General features: G+C 39.1%; 1 protein-coding gene and 1 non-coding gene across 9 annotated transcripts in view; both read left to right on the forward strand.

The window, feature by feature from the left end:
- LUZP1 (leucine zipper protein 1) overlaps positions 1 to 18,963 on the forward strand; it is a 90,074-nt gene that overhangs the window by 11,112 nt on the left and 59,999 nt on the right. The window contains exons 1-2 of one of the 8 annotated variants that reach the window (XM_072750812.1): positions 8,452 to 8,669; positions 8,872 to 8,962. The exons of 3 other annotated variants lie outside the window; for them this stretch is intronic. The gene's annotated coding sequence lies outside the window, so the exon portion shown is untranslated. Of the gene's footprint in view, positions 1 to 8,451; positions 8,718 to 8,871; positions 8,963 to 18,963 lie in introns of those variants that run through there. 4 more of the 8 variants (XM_072750811.1, XM_072750813.1, XM_072750815.1 and 1 more) reach the window with 4 other exon arrangements.
- Positions 1,859 to 1,936, forward strand: LOC112930213 (small Cajal body-specific RNA 20). The gene has a single exon (XR_003237069.2).

Raw genomic sequence — 18,963 nt, forward strand, 5'->3', positions numbered from 1 at the left:
GGACAAATAATAAAACCTAATGTTATTGACTATGTGCCAGCTGCTGTATTTCAGTTCTTTTTATATCTTTATTTAATCTTCCTCTCAGCAATCCCTTGGAGTAGATACTATTATTATCCCCATTAATAGAAGAAAAATCCTTAAGATAGGAGATCAGTATGCCTAAAGTCAACCCCGCCAGTGAATGCCAAGCTAGGATTTGACTCTAGAGCTTGCTACTGAACATTACGATGAGTACATGATGACTTTATGAACTGTGTGCATTTAAGATCATTCTTCCCTGAGTAAGGGAGGTCAACACTGGCTTATGTTCCCTAGGGTAGGAAGAATGTCATTTTTGAATATTGATAGATTTAATATGTATTAAAGATCTTTAAAATGGAAGACAACATGTTCCAGAAATACAAAAGCTGATTGAATATGATACATACTACAGAGGTGGTTTAGGCTGTTTGTGTAACATGTAGTGGTGGCTAGTAGGCTTTTATCAGGAATACCAGTTGGCTTTTTTTTTTTTTTTAAGATTTAGTTATTTATTTGATTTATTTGGGAGGGGGCGGGAGGCAGAGGGAGGGTATCTTTAAGCGGACTCCTCTTGGAGTGCACGGAACCTGAGGCAGGGCTTGATCCCAGGATTCCTGAGACCTTGATCTGAACTGAAACCAAGAGTTGGCTCTCAACTGACTGAGCCACCCAGACACCCCAGGAATACCAGTTTTTATGTTTTCTGCTACAGCTGTGCTGGTGTACAGTATGAGATATTCTTAATATAATTTGATAAAATTAGATACATTCCAACATATGCTTAAATTTTTTTTTTTTTTTTTGGTAGGAACTCGAGGACTGGTGATTATGTTAGACTTGTTTTAAAACTAGATCCCATGGTGATTTGAAAGAGACTTATCAGGATCATAAAGAAGTATGATAAAAAAACAGATGGCTTGGTAGTGAGGCAGTTAATGGAGCAGGGAGAAATAATAAAGCAATGGAGGGATAAAATTTCAGATAATAAAAGGCAAGAGGAGTGGGATTAAGGCAGAAATAGAAGTAGGTGGCTGTTCATTAATTGGGTACAGTCAAGGAGAGAGCAGAGAATCTTTAGGGAGGAGAGGTGGAGAGGAACAAGGAACACTGGCTTCATTTGCGTATTTGGTCAGTTTCGCATCAAATTTGAAAGCCAATAATTTAGTCAATTCTATTCAATTTATACTATCTGTTATATATTTAATCCAGGGTTAATTAATGTAGACAAAGCAAAAAGACAAGAGAAGTGCCATATTTAGCCCTTGTTCCAAGGAATTTAACATTCTGATGTACCTGGTTTTTGAAATGGTTCCATGGCAGTATTGGACAATATGTAAATGCCAAAAGGGGTGATATGACTGGTGATTTCTGGGGCTTGGATTTGATATCTTGGATTTGATAAACTATTCATATTTCAAAATAACTTTTTTTTTCTCAAGTAAGGACACAAAAATGAAAAAAAAACTTTTCATCTAATACCACTGTTTCAGAAAAGATGGAACATTTAAAAACAAATATGAAAGGGTATCATCTTAGATGAAGATCTTTATATTGAATAATTTAGCCTTATGGAAAATGCCACTGAATCTGTGGTACAGTGGTAGTTACTCTAGGAGGTCTGTTATGCTACTAAATTATGTCAGATACTGATGTTAGTGTGGGCTAAAGTGATCTGTGAGATCTTCATGGAGGCAGGTAGACTAGAGTTTTACAATGATGAATGGATAGGATGTGAATAGACAGGAAGGAAGGGATGGTTTTCCAGGCCAGAGCAGCAAAAGAACAAAGATACTGAGATTCGAATAAACTTGTATTATTGATTGGGCTTAAGAATACTTGTCTGCTCCACCCTTGAGGATCATTGTTGGGGCTTCCCCGAGTTGGCAGCCTTGTCTTCCTGCCTCAGACATCTGTAGTTGATGGGAGCCTCCACTTGGTCTAGATACCAGGCATGCCGACCCCACAGCCAGACTAGGATCTGAAGTGGTAGCACCGTGCGTGGGGCCTCTGGCTCTCCTTGGATAGTGTCAGGCTCTCATGAGCTGATCCTGGCCTGTGTTGCCTCAAAAGTGGCTTGGCCCCCTGCCTGCCCCATAGGCAACACCTAACAAATAAACACACCTAAACAGGTAGTCATCTACCACAAAGATGCCTGTGAGTGAGTGGGGCCTCTCACCTCCTACTCTCCTACTAAACAACTACTCTGGTCCCAGGGGATATCACTGAGGAGCAGAGAGGGTATCCAAAAATGGGGACTTCTGTTGTAGAAGGGGTGTTCGAGGCCACTTAACTCAAGGAGGATCACCATTTTTCCCTGCCTCAATTAGCTTAGCAGCTCTATCCATCCACTGAGAGCTGTGTCTCCTGCATAGGGTCCCATGCAGGATTGTGAAGCATGGGGTGGTGAGGAGCCATGAGTGGGTGGTGAAGAAGGAGCGCTGCAGGCATCAGGGTAAGGAGATTAGACCTGATACTTAGTACTCCAGCCCCAAGTCCAAGCCCTGCTTCTGAGCAATTCGCTAGCTATATCTAATTGGACAGCTTATGCTCCACACGGTTGCAGGTGGGAAGTTTTCTGTGTTGAAGTGCCTACTTCGTCAACTGACAAAATAATGTTTAGAAAAATTTTCAAGTTCTAACAGTTTTTTACAAACGAGTTCTGAAAGCATCTTATTTTGTTCTAAAAACAATAAACCACTTTCTGTGGAACTGGCGGGTGGGGTGGGGGGGGGGGGAGGAATGCTCGTCTGCTCCAATAATAGAGTTTAGATTATGGACTAGGAGGAGATAAGATTAGTGAGGTAATGCTTGGATTATGAACAGTCTTGAACATTATGCTAAGGAATTTGGACTTGATCTTTCTACCATTTAGGAACCACTGAAGGTTTATAGAGGTAAGTCATGGCTAACTGTAGTATTGTAGACTGATTAATCAGGAGGTGTTATATAGATTACTGGAAAGCAGGCCAGTGAAGGGTTTTTGTAGAAGCTCAGGTGTGCATACTATTAGGATCTGAATTTAGGGAGTTAAAAAAAAAAGGAATATATTAGAAGTTTTGAAGAAGGAAGAGATAGGAGTTGATGTGGAGAAAGAAAGGTAACTAAGATTATGAGATTGGTAAAACGGGGCTATTTGTGATACTTTTTTTTTTTTTTTTTTAATTTATTTATGATAGTCACAGAGAGAGAGAGGCAGAGACACAGGCAGAGGGAGAAGCAGGCTCCATGCACCGGGAGCCCGATGTGGGATTTGATCCCGGGTCTCCAGGATCGTGCCCTGGGCCAAAGGCAGGCGCCAAACTGCTGTGCCACCCAGGGATCCCTCTATTTGTGATACTAATTAATGGTAGTTGGAGAAGGGGATAGAGGAGATAGCCTTTTTGCCTCAATTCTCTGCTAAATATTCCATATCCACATACTTTTGATACCATTTACTAATTTATTAAAGATTTTATTTTAGAGAGTGCGAGCAGAGAGAGGGAGAGAATCTCAAGCAGACTCTAAGCTGAGCTTGGAACCAGATGTGGGGCCCTATCTCATGACCCTGAGATCGTGGCCTGAGCCAAAACCAAGAATTGGGTGCTTAACTGAGCCACCCAGGCACCCCAAAACACCATTTACTTGAGATATGTTGAGAGTCTCTAAAATTGCCTTGGGATTGAAGTGGAAGTTAGAAGATTTCTTTTATTTTGGAAACACTAGTTTGGAAAAAATATACATATAGTACATTTCAAACCATTATATATACATTGAATAAATTATTAGTTCTAGAAATGTTACCGTAATTAATATTGTTGGTTAGATGAACTATCAAGTGTGGAGGAATTTTTGGAATGCTTTGGTTACTTTAGAATTTTTTCATTTAGTGGAATTTGTCCTGTATACATTAACAACACCGTGTGGTAATATGCTGGTTCACCTTGGATGGTTTGATTTATCATGATAGAGTTAAAATAGTCTCCCAGTTTTTGTCATTGCAGCATGTATGGTAGAACATATTATCTATCATTCCATTAGCGTTTACCATGTAGCAGGTACCTGATGTCTCCTAACTCTTTAATATTTAAAACTGGCTCATGAAAAAGGTATTGTTACTCCTACTTTAGGGAGTAGGAGTAATGGGGAGACTGAAGCTCATGAGGAGGGTTCAAGAAATGTCCCTGGGGAGGGGGAGCAGTAGAATTAGGGTTCTCTATCACCATGATACAAAGTCCATGTTCTTTCTCCTACTCTATTCTTGGATTAGAGGTTATAAGAATAGGAATAAAGAGAGGGGAAGAGATAATTGCTTAAGTGGTAATTCAGATCAGTAAAGTGCTACCCATGTATTAACTGGTATCTAGCCTTTTCCATCCTGTCTGTTGTGTGCAGGAGTGGGGCGGAGGGCTTCAAAGACCAAATATGATCTAGTCCTAGTTCTAGTCAGGGACAGATAGTCCTAGTGTCTAGTCAGGACACTTATCTTTTGGATAATGTCCCTCACATCTTTTTGTAGAGCTCTCAACATATCCTTCATAAAAATAAATGTCCAATTCATAAAACAAACACACTGGTGACACGCAGCTCAACAAATTGCTAGTCTGGCAAATGACATCTAAGGAAATTTTAGGGACTAGCTTCTGGGAAAGTGGGAGTGAAGGTCATTCTGCTTGAAGATGTAGTTGGTGCTGGACGCTAGCTGACGTTGGTAACTGTCACTTATTTTTGGGCATGTGCCTTTCTTCTCCTCATCATTCACAACTTTAAAAGTTCTTAGCTTTTCTTCACGTGTGCTGTTGATAATTTCTTCAGTTTTCTTTCAGTATTATACACCTCAGCCCTACCGCTCTCAGCCTCATTGCTCTTGTTCCTTTACCAGCTGCTTATATTGGGTCTGGTAGTACCTGTGCACAAATGTGAGCAAAGTCCTAGGTTCTTCATTTTTTTCTCCCAACATTTCTTCCATCTCCTAATACACAACTGAAAACAAGTTTTTTTCCTCTAATGAATGTTGTTATATTTGTATTTTTGATGGTTGAGTACTTTGTTACTCTTTGGACAGGGGAGCAGTTAATATATTCTAGGCCTACACTGTCCCTTTTAGACCATTTTTTTGCCATTTTTGCATGGCTTCTGATTTTTCGGAGCCCCTACCATTTGCTTCTCTGTTTTCTTTTTCTTTTCTTTTTTTTAATTAATTAATTTATTTATGATAGTCACACACAGAGAGAGAGAGAGGCAGAGACACAGGCAGAGGGAGAAGCAGGCTCCATGCACCGGGAGCCCGACGTGGGATTTGATCCCGGGTCTCCAGGATCGTGCCCTGGGCCAAAGGCAGGCGCCAAACCGCTGCGCCACCCAGGGATCCCCTGCTTCTCTGTTTTCATTGTGTTTGGTGACTTTCAGGATCCTCATGGATCACTTTTCTTCACCATCCCATTCCCTAGTATGCACTTTGTCTAGTACCTCACACTTATTCCTGTCTGTCCTGCATCTGTAGATTGTATCCCATGCACTCTTTATTGAGTCCTTCCTTTGAGATTAGGAATACACTGAGGTCTTTTCTATCCTAAATAAATGAAATCCCTCTGCCTTTCTATCAGAGTTATTGCCCTATATTTTTCTTTTATTCAGACATCTAAAAACAGCATTCTCTATGCAGGCTTTCCTTTCATACTCCTTATTCTTTAACACCCTTTCCTGTCTTGTTTCTGACTCTTAACACTTGACTGTAAATGCCCTTTCAAAAGACCTAGTGTCCATATATTCAGTCATTTTCAAAGCCTTTGTCTTCCTTAATCTCTTGTCAGTATTTAAACTATTGATCATCTTCTTCCTTGAACTTCTGTTCTTTGGCTTGGAGTTAAAAATATGTGTGTTTGGCCCCATTGAGCCTAGTAAGGCCATTTTACCTGGAACTTGGCTGGTTGTTGGACTCTGGTGTTCGTCTTGGGGCCTGTACTGACTAGCAGAGAAGGGGTGGAGTAGGTTGGCACTGTGCATCTCATAGTGCTCTGTACCCTGTGGACTTTTAAGTAAATAATTGATTTGACTTGCTAGTGTTCCTGTTCTCTCTCTCTCTTCCTCTCTCCCTAATCCTGCTATGGCTTGTTTGTAAAATTGGATTGCCCACTTCTGCTCTTGACTCTGGTTAAATACTATACTACATAAAAGCAGACTTTTCTTTTTTAGAGCAGACTTTTGGAAAGAGTGATATGAACTAAATCTTTGGGTAAATGCATGTAAGATTTGAAATGTTCCAGAAAATTTGGGAAAGTTTAATGAATGTTAGTTAAGTGTCCTTAACAAGAAAATTTTCATGTCTTCTCTTTTATTTTAGTATTTTCACGGAAGTCTATTTCTGGAGGGAAAAAAAGCCACATCAGATTCTATCACAGCAAAAATAATTATACTGAGAATCTCAGTATAATAGATTTTCTAAGCCCCACTTATTTTCAGGAGTATTTGCCATAATAACACGGTACTGTGACAGTTCCCTGGAGTTTGTTGTTAGGATTTTGACCTGAATTTGCCAAGACAGTTTCAGAAAGTTGCTGAGATAGATGGGAAGTAGTGGCGTGAGCAAATGTGGGTTAGGCTAATACAGATATAGTAGTAGAGCAAAGTTTTGAGATGACAAGATTTTTTGAGAAGGAAACAGTATTGAGTAATGCTATTTTTGTTGTTGTTTGCTGTGTTAAATGGTCATGGAAGCCTTATGTCCCAAGAACTTTTTTGTCCTTAGAGATTTGAGTCATTCTCTGTTCTCAGATGTTTATCACCTTCCTGTACAGGAAATGGAATTATTCAGCCCAGAGAGGTGATAAAGAGCTTTGGACTAAGTGAGTCTGGAGGTTCTGGTTCAGTTTTAGTCATTATTTAGCTACATGTGCAAGTCACTTTATTCTTTGGCCTTCAGATTTGTCAAATGAGGTGAAGTAAATTTCTGAGACGATACTACCATTTTAATTTGAGGTGTTTGATAAAAAGCCATTCACAGTGACTCTCAGTTTACCAATTAATCAGAAATGTGATAATTTGTATTGAGGCAAGTTTGTGACAATTTATATTAAGAGATGAGAGTCTGTAGTATGTTGTTTGACATGTAAGTAACACAGTGGAGTTGTATCTTCAAAATATAGAATAGGGCACCTGGGTGGCGCAGTCTGTTTAAGCATCTGCCTTTGGCTTGGGTCATGATCCTGGGGTCCTAATGCGGGATTGAGCCCCGCATTAGGCTCCTTGCTCAGCAGGGAGTCTGCTGCTTCCTCTGCCCCTGCCCCCTGCTTGTGCTCGCTTGCTCTCTCTCCCTCTCTCTCTCTCTCTCTCTCGCTCACTTTTTCTCTCAAATTAAAAAAAATCAAAATGGTAAAAGCTTACATCCCCAGCAGTGTTACATGGATAATAAATTTACTAGAAAATATTATTGAACAATGGAGATGCTGAAATGTGAAATCCAATACGTATGCCTATTTCAAATGTTGTGACAGCTTTGAAGCAAAATTTTTAAGTGTGCGTTTTTATGGAAAATAGGTAAAATGGCAGAGTGAAATATTAACACTAGTAGCTAATGACATTTGGTTAGCACTTCTATATGCCAGCTACGATCCTCAGATGATTTTATAACACATTTAATCCTTCCTTAAATCATTCTGCGTGGCTGCTATCCCTGTTCTACACTTGAGGACACTGAAACATCGTTAAGTAACTTGCCCATACTGCTATTAAGTAACATATTGTCACATGTATGACTAGGTCTTGTGTGACTCCAAAGTCTGTCCCACACCATGTTTATCTGTTGCATGCTAACTTCAGAGTACATACAGATGAAGGTATATGGTGTGGTGAGGACAAAGTAGAATTCAGATATTGAATGTTTAACTAGGTTATTGTGTTTGCTTCCTTAAGCCATGAGCTATAATATTCTAACATAATTTTCGTTACACATTACAATTATGTTAGTTTAGTAACATCACTTACATTTGCTGACTGATGTGTCTGGAGTTTGAATTCCAGCTCTACCATGTGATTTTTGGGTAAACTTGGGAAAGGAACTCTACCTCTTTGTGCCTCAGTTTACTTGTCTGAAAAATGGGGTTAGTATCTGCCTCCTAGTGTGGTGAGAAATAAATGAATTGATGCAAAGGACTTAGAATAACACGAACTAAACATATAATAAATGCTGGCTATTGTAATGCTTTTAACTATTCCAAGTACCTTAAACACCATTTTCTTCAAATAGCATTCCTATGCAAGAGGTAGGGTCTAGAATCTAGTATATTTAGTCCCATTTTACAAATAGGACATCCATGAAGCAACTTGTCTTAAAGACAGGAGAGCAAAGTTACATGGAATTAAATTGAAAAGGTTAGCTAACCCCAGTTTGAAAGAGGAAAAAAACATGGTTTGGGATGAGTGTCATATAATAGTCACCTCTTGTATATAAGTAGGACAAGCCTGTGGTGTTTGGAACGGGAAGATCATTCCCAGATACTCATTTCTTTTTTCTAGTCCCTGATTCCCTTCCTGCTGTTAGAGGGGGATGTTGCTGTGTCATTCCTGTGTCCTGTTGTAGCCATCTAGCGAGCTGAGAAACAACATTCGAAGGGTATCGGATTCTCTGGGAACTGAGAAAACAGCTTACCTTTTCTATGTGGAAAAAAAAGGTAAACCGAGTGGGAGGCGTGATCTACCAGTAGGAGCTGTGCTGTCATGTGAGTTGTTTTATGTATTTAACTCTTGAACTGCTTCAGCTGAATCCCACTCTTTAGTCGTGTGTTGGTTTCCTGCAGTTAATGTTTAGAGGCATTTTTTAGGATTTAAGTGCTTCTAGTTTTCTAGTTGTTGTTTTTTTTTTTTTTTAAACAGCTTCATGCGGCTTGATCTAGCTCAGCTGTCAGCACTTGATTTTGCTGCAGTATATACTGCATAATCTCTGCATTGCTGTAACCAGATCTTGGTAAGACTTGCCTTTCCATTCCTGATGAAAAGATTTCTTTGCATGTCTCCCTGGGGCTAGTCTGCTTTAGCACTGGAGGCTCTTCCTACTCTTTGGAAAAACCTAAAAAGAGTTTTTCAGAAATGACCTTGTGTTGGGTTTTTCTCTTGGCTAGGATTTCTCCAGCTAACAACGGTTGGCTTTCCCTTAGCTCTAACACATAGGAACAATGTCTTCAGCAAATGTATATTGTACCTGCTGTGCAAGAGACTAGTTACTGGAAATGCAGAATATAAAAATTGAAGCATATTGAACTAGACTGAATGATGATTAATGATAGATGAAGTGGTATATCAAGGGGACGAGATCATGCAGACCTAGATTTAATTCCCAGTTCTGCCTTTTATTCCCAGTGTGACTCTGGGCAAATTTAACTTTCATGAATTTCAGTTTTCTCCTGTATAGATGAGAAGTACTAATAATACCTAGTTCTTAGGCTTGTTTTAAGGATTGATGGAGAGAATAAATTGATGACAGTGAACAGAATGCATGATACAGTACTGTAAAATGTTACTAACCTTCCTGCAGTTGATTGAGTTCCTTGCTAAAATTGGGATATTAGTACTGAGCTCAGGTTTGTTGTAAAGATGAAATGAGAGGAGATAGATAGCTGGCACATAGATGTTACATATGCAGAAGAGAACTGGAGCAACTGAAATGCTGGAGGCAGTATTTCTATGGAAGAGACAAATTAAAATAGTACCCAAGTCGTACCAACTCCTGCAGCCAGTCAGTGCTGTTTCAGCAGTCTGTGTTACTCTTGCTGTGCTGAGCTAAATATGTGCGTTTCCAATTGTATTTTGCCCATGATTCAATACTGCCCCTATTTTTAAACACATAATCATGTTCTTCTCATTCTGAGATTAACTTAAATTTTACCATGAAGCTTCACTTCAGAAAAAGGATTTGTCCCATTTCTTTTTTTCTTTATGATTAGAGACCGAGAGAGAGACAGAGATACAGGCAGAGGTTAGAAGCAGGCTCCCTCTGGGGAGCCTGATGTGGGACTCAATTTCAGGACCCCTGGATCACAGGATTTGTCCCATCTCTAAAAGCCATTATGTTGCTTAGCATGGACCAATACATAGTAGTTTTTCTGCCGGGAGAGAGGTGCTGTTCTGTTCCTTCTTAAGATCTCATGTAGATCTATGAAACTTTTCGTAACTCATTAAAAATCCGCTCCTTCTGTGCTTCTGTTCTTGTTGTAGTACATTTTCTGGAACACTTGTGCCCTTATCACATTGTTGTAATTATCTGCTTACTTTTGTCGGCTTATAATATGAATATCATAAGAACAGAGTATTTTCTCTGTATTCTTTATAGCACATGCCTGGTTCGGTAAGTAATGAATCCAGACTTTGATGCATTGACTTTCTATTGGTATTTTTCTACCCAAAAAGGCATGAGTGAGAAGTTCACTTTGGTGTCTCTGTGTGTGTTTTAAAATAAAACCAGCAGGGGCACCTGGGGGGCTCGGTTAAGCCACCAACTCTTGATTTCAGCTCAGATCATGATCTCAGGGTTGTAAGATTGAGCCTTGTGTGGGACTGTGTGCTCAGTGGCAGTCTGCTTCAGATTCTCTCTCCCTCTGTCCTCTCCCCCTCCCCCCCGCTTTCTGGCACTCTCCCTCTAAAATAAATAAATAAATATTTAAAATAAAATGAACAAAAATATATATTGATATGATTTACATACCATAAAATTCACAAGCATCACCATTATTTAATTTCAGACTTTTTTTTGTTTGTTTGTTTACCCCAAACAAAACCTCCATACCATTAGCAGTGATTCTCCAATCTCTTTTACCTCTAGTTCCTAGCAACCATAATCCATTTTCTGTCTCTCTCTGTGGACTTGCCTATTCTGGACATTTTGTGTAAATGGAAATCATACAATATGTAGACTGCTGTGTCTGGCTTCTTTCACTTACCACAGTGTCTTCAAGGTTCATCTGTGTTGTAGCATGTATCAGTACTTCATTTTTAGGGCTGAATAGTATCCCATTGTATGAATGTACCACATTTTGCTTATTCATCGGTTGAAAGACACTTGGGTTGTTTCCACTTTGGGGCTATTATGAATAAAGATTGCTGTACAAGTTTATGTCAAGTTTTCATTGCTTTCAGATATATTTTCAGATATTCCTAGAATAGAATTGCTGGGTTATATGATAACTTTAACTTTTTGAGTAACTACCAGATTTTTCTCACAGCATCTGTCTGCATCATTTTGCATTCCTACCAGCAATGTATGTGGGTTCCAATTTCTCCACATCCTCACAACCTTTGGTATTGTCCTTTTTGATGATAGCTATACTAGTGGGTATGAAGTGGTATCACGTGGTGGTTTTGATTTGCACTGCCCCAATGACTAATGATGATGGAGCATCTTTTCGTGTGCTTATTGGCCATTGGTATATATTTCTTTGGAGAAATTCCTATGCAAATCCTTTGCATTTATTTATATATTCATTCATTCATTCATTCATTCATTCATTCATTCATTCATTCATTCATAGAGAGAGGCAGAGTCACAGGCAGAGGGAGAAGCAGGCTCCATGCAGGGAGCCTGATGTGACTCGATCCCGGGTCCCCAAGATCACACCCTAGGCTGCAGGCGGCGCTAAACCACTGCGCCACCGGGGCTGCCCTCCTTTGCCATTATTAAAATTGTTTATCTTTTTGTTGTTAAATTATAAGAGTTCTCTGTATATTTTGGATACTAGTTTCTTGTTAGATAATACGATTTGTAGATATTTTCTCCAAATTTTTGGATCTTTTTTAGTCTAGAATCTGCATGATATTGTAGACCTAATGCCCTAAAAGAACATATGTTGATTAAAGGGATTGCCATGTTACAGGTAGCACTGAAGTTATACAGTTCTTGAGGCCTTGGGTTATAAGAAAGATAGTGAACTTTCACCTGTCAACCAGGGAAATTTGGGTTTAGTCCTAGCATTGCCACAACCAGATAGTATGACCTTGGGCATATAATGTAATTCTCAGTTTTTTCCCCCATAAAGTGAACAGTTTAGACTAGGTAGTTTTTAAGGTCACCACTAACGCTGTTTGAGTTGATAAGGTCTTTGGGGACACATGTTATAGGTTAAGATTATACTGTGTCATTTGTTCTTAATATAAAACTTGTGTACATGCTGTTACTTTTGCTAGAAAACTTTTTTTTTTTGTCTTCAATCAAGAACCCTGTCTTTCTTTAAAACTAGTCATAGTAAATTCTGACCAACTCCAGTCATATGAATAAATCTGGGTTTTTATTAAAGAACTTATAGGTAAAAGAGACCTTTATAATTCTTTTAATCTGATGTTCTCTATTACAAGTGAGGAGTTAGAGGCATAAAAAAGTTAGGGTTATTGATTTAATGTTGCATTTGCTGGGTGTCTGACTCAGGCCGTATAAACTAGTTTGTGGCAGAATTGATGAAAACTGAGATTGCCTGGACTTCGAGTTCACTATTTCTAGTATAGCACTTTGCCATGGATTATTAAATTAGAATCTAGTTAAGAAGTAGTATCAGGAATTTGCCAGTGTTTCAGCTAAGGGATACAATAACTTGCCTCCAAATTCTGATTTTTAATTAATATATGGTATTAAATGGGATTGACATATATTTGTTACATATTTTAGGTATAAGTTGGTGGTTAGTTTTAGTTTTAAATCTTTCTCTTGTTCATGGCCTGTTTTCAGCCTTAGGGAGTTATATGCAGCTCTAAGGTCTCCAGTTGACCGACTCCCTGTGATTTATTATAATAATTCCATTCCAGCACCATTGGTGTTAGAGTCTCCCAGCCCATGGTTTCTCTGGTCACTGACTGCTGATGAAAATGATTTATATTGGCACTCTGCCTATTCCTAACCACCTTTTCCTGTTAATGTGGTTTTCCCAATTTTTCAGTGGAATATGCAACTTCAGTAGAATCACAAATACAATTCTCTTGAAAATCTCAACCTAATCTCGCCCCATAAATAGGTACTAGCATGGGCTGCTAGAATTTTTTTGAGTAGGAGCGTAGTGTATTCCCAAGGAGTACACAGTTGTTTATCTGTAATTTCAAAATGCAAAAGCACTTAAAAATGAAAAACATAGGGACGTCTGGGTGGCTCAGCGGTTGAGCATCTGCCTTCAGGTCACAGGATCCAGGATCGAGTCCCACATGGGGCTCCCTGTGGGAAGCCTGCTTCTCCCTCTCCCTGTGTCTCTGCCTCTTTCTCTCTGTGTCTCTTCTGAATACATAAATCTTTTTAAAAAATGAAAAACATGGTATACTTCATTGCAAAATCTGAACTGAAGTGAGGTTATTTATGATTATTTATTCTACTTAGTATGAGTATTCATATTTTATATATATTTAAGTAAGCTTTACCCCCAATATGGGGGCTCAAACTCATGACTCTGAGATCAAGAGTGTTATGCTCTACTGACTGAGCCAGCCAGGCATCCCATGATTATTCATATATTTAAGTTGTGGAAATATTGATGTGTTTGCCTACAGGGTATTGTCCTAATCTCTATTATATTATCTTTCCAAAATCTAAGAAATTCTGAATTCCAAAATATATTTAGGGCAAAACAGGGACTCTTGATCTGTATTTGTTGTTGTTGTTGTTTTAAATATTTTATTTATTAATGAGAGACACACACAGAGAGAGGCAGAGACACAGGCAGAGGGGAGAAGCAGGAGTCTGCTGTGTGGGAGATCCTGGGTCTCCAGGATCATACCCTGGGCTGAAGGCGGCGCCAAACCTCTGGGCCATCGGGGCTGCCCTGTATTTGTTGTTGATAGTTTCTTTGTCACCTGGATTCTTCTTGAAATAAACCCCAAGGGGTTGCCTTCCTTGGGCAGCTAATTTCCACTACTGTTCTTTGTTTTTCCAAAGAACATTGCTGTACCACCTGAATATTCATTAATATTGGGGAAGGAGTTTTCTCTTTTTAAAAGAGAGTTGAGAATTCTTTATGGTTTCTTTTTTTTTTTATCTCCTCAATGATTTTTTTTGAAAATTTCTAAACTTACTAAACAACTGAGTGAGTAGTAGTATGAATACTCATGTACCTTTCCCTATATCAGTGGTTCTCAAGGGTTATTTACATATCTCTGGGGGTCCCCAAGACCCTTTAAGGGAATCTGCAAGGTCAGAACTATTTTCATAATAATACTAAGACGTCATTTGCCTTTTTCACTTTGGTGATACTTGTACTGACGATGTAAAAGTGATCAGTGGTGGATAAAGCTGTTAGTGCCTTAGCACAAATCAAGATAGTGGTATCAAATTGTAGTAGTAATAGTTCTGTTTGTGACATACTTGGAGTAAAACAACAAATGCCGGTTTCATTTAAGAATGTTTTTGTTGAGGGATCCCTGGGTGGCGCAGCGGTTTGGCGCCTGCCTTTGGCCCAGGGCGCGATCCTGGAGACCCTGGATCGGGTCCCACGTCGGGCTCCCGGTGCATGGAGTCTGCTTCTCCCTCTTCCTGTGTCTCTGCCTCTCTCTCTCTCTCTCTGTGACTATCATAAATAAATAAAAATTAAAAAAAAAAAAAGAATGTTTTTGTTGGGGGTGCCCGGGTGGCTCAGTTGGTTAAGTGTCTGCCCATTCGGCTCAGGTGTTGGGAAGCCTGCTTCTCCCTCTCCCTTTGCCATTCCACTTGATTGTGTTCTCTGGTTCTCTCTACCTCTCTGGCAAATAAGTAATCTTTATTTATTTATTTATTTTTTTAAGAATGTTCTTGATGAAGCAGTAAAAATTATTAATTTTATTAAATTATTTTTTAGTACACATATACATCTTTTTAATACTCCGTGTGTTGAAATGGGGTGAGATACCTCTGCATATCAGGGTCTAGTCTTTATTTGAAGAGTTGGTGGTTCGAGTTGCAAGCTAAACCTCTTCTTTCATGAAATGTCATTTTTACTTTAAAGAAGAGTGATAGGGAAGCCCGGGTGGCTCAGGGTTTAGCACCGCCTTCAGCCCAGGGCCTGATCCTGGAGACCTGGGATCAAGTCCCATGTTGGGCTCCCTGTGTGGAGCCTGCTTCTCCCTCTCCCTCTGCCTGTGTCTCTGCCTCTCTCTCTCTCTCTCTCTCTCTCTCTCTGTCTCTCATGAATAAATAAATAAAATCTTTAAAAAAAAAAAAAGAAAAAAGAGTGACAAACTGGTAACTCAGATTTGGGTATTTGGGATCCTTTTTTGGGAGATGAGTGAAATGAAGTTTGTCACTTTAAAGAAAACAACTGAAATTATCTATTGCCAATTATTTTTTTTTAAAGATTTATTTATTTATGATAGACATAGAGAGGCAGAGACACAGGCACAGGGAGAAGCAGGCTCCATGCCGGGAGCCCGATGTGGGACTCGATCCTGGGACTCCAGGATTGTGCCCTGGGCCAAAAGCAGGCGTGAAACTGTTGAGCTACCCAGGGATCCCCCTCTATTGCCAATTATAAAATTCAGACTTTCAAGCAATGATTAGAATTTTGTATAACTTCTTTCTGTTACTATGAGCTTGTTAGCTTCCCAGGCAGTCTTTTTTTGACAGGATTGGTAGTATGTTAACACTAGTGATTTTTTGATACTGTACAATGTGTCAGCATTTGAGATCTGCATATCTGTCAACTTAGTGAGCCAGTATTTACCAAATGGTCAAAGCATGATTTTATTAAATCATACTTGGTAAAAGATCCATTTGAAGTGCAGGATAGACCAATGGATTTTAATGTGACAGAGTATGAAAAGTTCTTACGTATATGGCTTCAGATTCCATTTCTTTTCTTTTCTTTTCTTTTCTTTTCTTTTCTTTTCTTTTCTTTTCTTTTCTTTTCTTTTCTTTTCTTTTCTTTTCTTTTCTTTTCTTTTCTTTTCTTTTCTTTTTTCATTTTATTTATTCATCAGAGACAGAGAGAGAGAGAGATACACACAGGCAGAGGGAGCAGCAGACTCCATGCAGGGAGCCCGACGCAAGACTTGATCCCGGGTTTCCAGGATCATGCCCTGGGCCAAAGGCAGATGCTCAACCCCTGAGCCACCCAGGTGTCTTTCTTTCTCTTTCTTTTCTTTTCTTTTCTTTTCTTTTCTTTTCTTTTCTTTTCTTTTCTTTTCTTTTCTTTTCTTTTCTTTCTTTTTTCTTTTCTTTTCTTTCTTTTTTCTTTTCTTTTCTTTTCTTTTTTTCTTCTTTTCTTCTTTCTTTCTTTCTTTCTTTCTTTCTTTCTTTCTTTCTTTCTTTCTTTCTTTCTTTCTTTCTTTCTTTCAAGATTTTACTTATTTATTCATGAGAGACAGAGGCAGAGACACAGGGAGAAGCAGGCTCTTTCTGGGGAGCCTGATGTGGACCTCAATCCTGGGACACCCCGGGATCACAACCTGAGCCAAAGGCAGACACTCAACCACTGAGCCATGCAGGTGCCCAGATTCTGTGTTTCAACTAACTTGTGAAAAACTACTACTTGTCAAGTTATGGTGTAGTATCGTAGAAGAATCTCTAATCATCTTAAAAGGCTATCAAGGTGATCTTTTCAAGTATATAATGTGTGAAGTTTCTGTTTTCTTTGGATATATCAAACAAAATGCCATATTGTAAGCATGATGCAGAAGCAGATATGATATTGCAAAGGGATTTGCAGAAGTGTAAAACTAATGCCACTCTTCTCATTAAATTTTTTTTGCTTTGGAAAATTACTTTTTTTTTTTTTTAAGATTTTATTTATTTATTCATGAGAGACAGAGAGAGGCAGAGACACAGGCAGAGGGAGAAGCAGGCTCCATGCGGGGAGCCCGATGTGGGACCCGATCCCGGGACTCTAGGATCACGCCCTGGACCAAAGGCAGGCACCAAACCGCTGAGCCACCCAGGGATCCCGGAAAATTACTTTTCATAAAAATGTTACTTTTGGTAACATATAATAAGCTTATTGTAATTTGAAAATTTTGTTTTGGGCAGCCCCGGTGGCACAGCAGTTTAGCGCCGCCTGCAGCCCGGGGTGTGATCCTGGAGACCTGGGATCGAGTCCCAGGTCAGGCTTCCTGCATGGAGCCCCCTTCTCCCTTTCTCTCTCTCTCTCTCTCTCTCTCTCTCTCTGAATAAATAAATTTTTAAAAATTTTTTTGTTTTAAATTTTTCTCTAATTTCTTATATGCGAACTCTAGATTCATATAAACAAAGGCTCATTGGCGTCTTCAGTAATTTTTAAGAGTGCAAAGGAGTTCTGAGATCAAAAGGTTTGAGAACTACTGATCTAGATTCACAATTGTTAATAGTCATATTTGCTTTTTCTGTTTGTCTAATTTTTTTCCTGAAACCTTTGGAAGCAAGTTGCATACATATAACCTATAACCACTAAATTCTGCATTCAACATTGATACAACATTATGTAATGTTAGTTCATATTCAGATATCCCAGGTGTTCCATAAATCTTATCATTTCCCCTCCACTTTAGAATCCACTTCAAGAAAAAAAAAAAAAAAAAAAAGAATCCACTTCAAGGATTACATTTGGTCTCCATGTCCTTTTTATTTTTTTATTTATTTTTATTTTTTATTTTTTAAAGATTTTATTTATTTATTCATGAGAGACACACACACACAGAGAGAGAGAGAGAGAGAGAGAGAGAGAGAGGCAGAGACATAGGCAGAGAGAGAGAAACAGGCTCCATGCAGGGAGCCCGATGTGGGACTCGATCCAGGATTCCAGAATCACGCCCTGGGCTGAAGGCAGGCACTCAACCGCTGAGCCACCCAGGCATCCCTCCATGTCCTTTTTAATCTAGAGCAGGGATTGGCACACTTTTTCTGTGAAGGACCAGATAGTACAGATAGTAAATATTTTGACCATACTATCTCTTGAAGAGAAAAGCACCCATAGACTGTATGTAAATGAATGGGCATGTCTGAACTCCAATAAAACTTTAGTTTGAAGATGTGTGATCTAAAAAATCTCCACTCTTAACTTTTGTGTGTGTATCTTAACACTTTCTCTTTTGAAGAGTTCGGGCCAGTTATAATGTCCCATAAGTTGGATTTTTCTGATTGTTTTCTCATGCTGAGATGCAGGGTAAACACTTTTTGCTAAGAGATAGTACGTAGGCAGTGCTGTGAGGTTCCTTTTGTGTCATATTGGGAGGCACATAATGTTAGCTGCATTATTGTTGATGATAAATTTGACCTCTTCATTGAAAGTACTTACTCCCCTTTGTAATCTATGGGGTGACTTTGGGACTTTGTGAATATCTTATTCTCCTACCAAATGGCTTTAGCTTCCACTGATGGTACTTTTCTGAATCAGTTATTACTTTGGTAGTTGTGATTATAGTTCTTAACATCTGCTTAAGTAACAACAGCAATAAAAAACAAATTGTATTTTCAGAATAGTACTTGTGAGCTTAGGGTAGAAAGCCCTATTAATATATATTGTTACTGTGGTTTAGTTTCCCATCATAGACTATCTCCCTGGGAGGGTGAGGCTGAAGGATTGGGTCTGCATGTGTTGTACTGAACAGCTGCTTTCTAGAAGCAGGGTTCTAAAATACGGTATCATCTTCTTTTTTTTTTTTTTTCATTTTTAAAAAAAATTTATTTATGATAGGCACACAGTGAGAGAGAGAGAGAGAGAGAGAGAGAGAGGCAGAGACATAGGCAGAGGGAGAAGCAGGCTCCATGCACCGGGAGCCTCACGTGGGATTCTATCCCGGGTCTCCAGGATTGCGCCCTGGGCCAAAGGCAGGCGCTAAACCGCTGCGCCACCCAGGGATCCCCGGTATCATCTTCTAAACCCAAAGCTGCTGAAGAAGGATCTGGCCTTGGCTGGACTGGAAGTTGTCTTTGCCATCCCTAGTTTTTCCTCTTCCTTCTGTTAATATTTCACGTGTTTTAATGGTTCGGTTTGTGGATCCTATAGTACTTTTTTGATCAATTTTTGTCTAATTATATGTTAAAACTTGTGCTGAAAACCA

The sequence above is a fragment of the Vulpes vulpes genome, chromosome 2 (genome assembly GCF_048418805.1).
Source record: "Vulpes vulpes isolate BD-2025 chromosome 2, VulVul3, whole genome shotgun sequence".
Classification (NCBI taxonomy): domain Eukaryota; kingdom Metazoa; phylum Chordata; class Mammalia; order Carnivora; family Canidae; genus Vulpes; species Vulpes vulpes.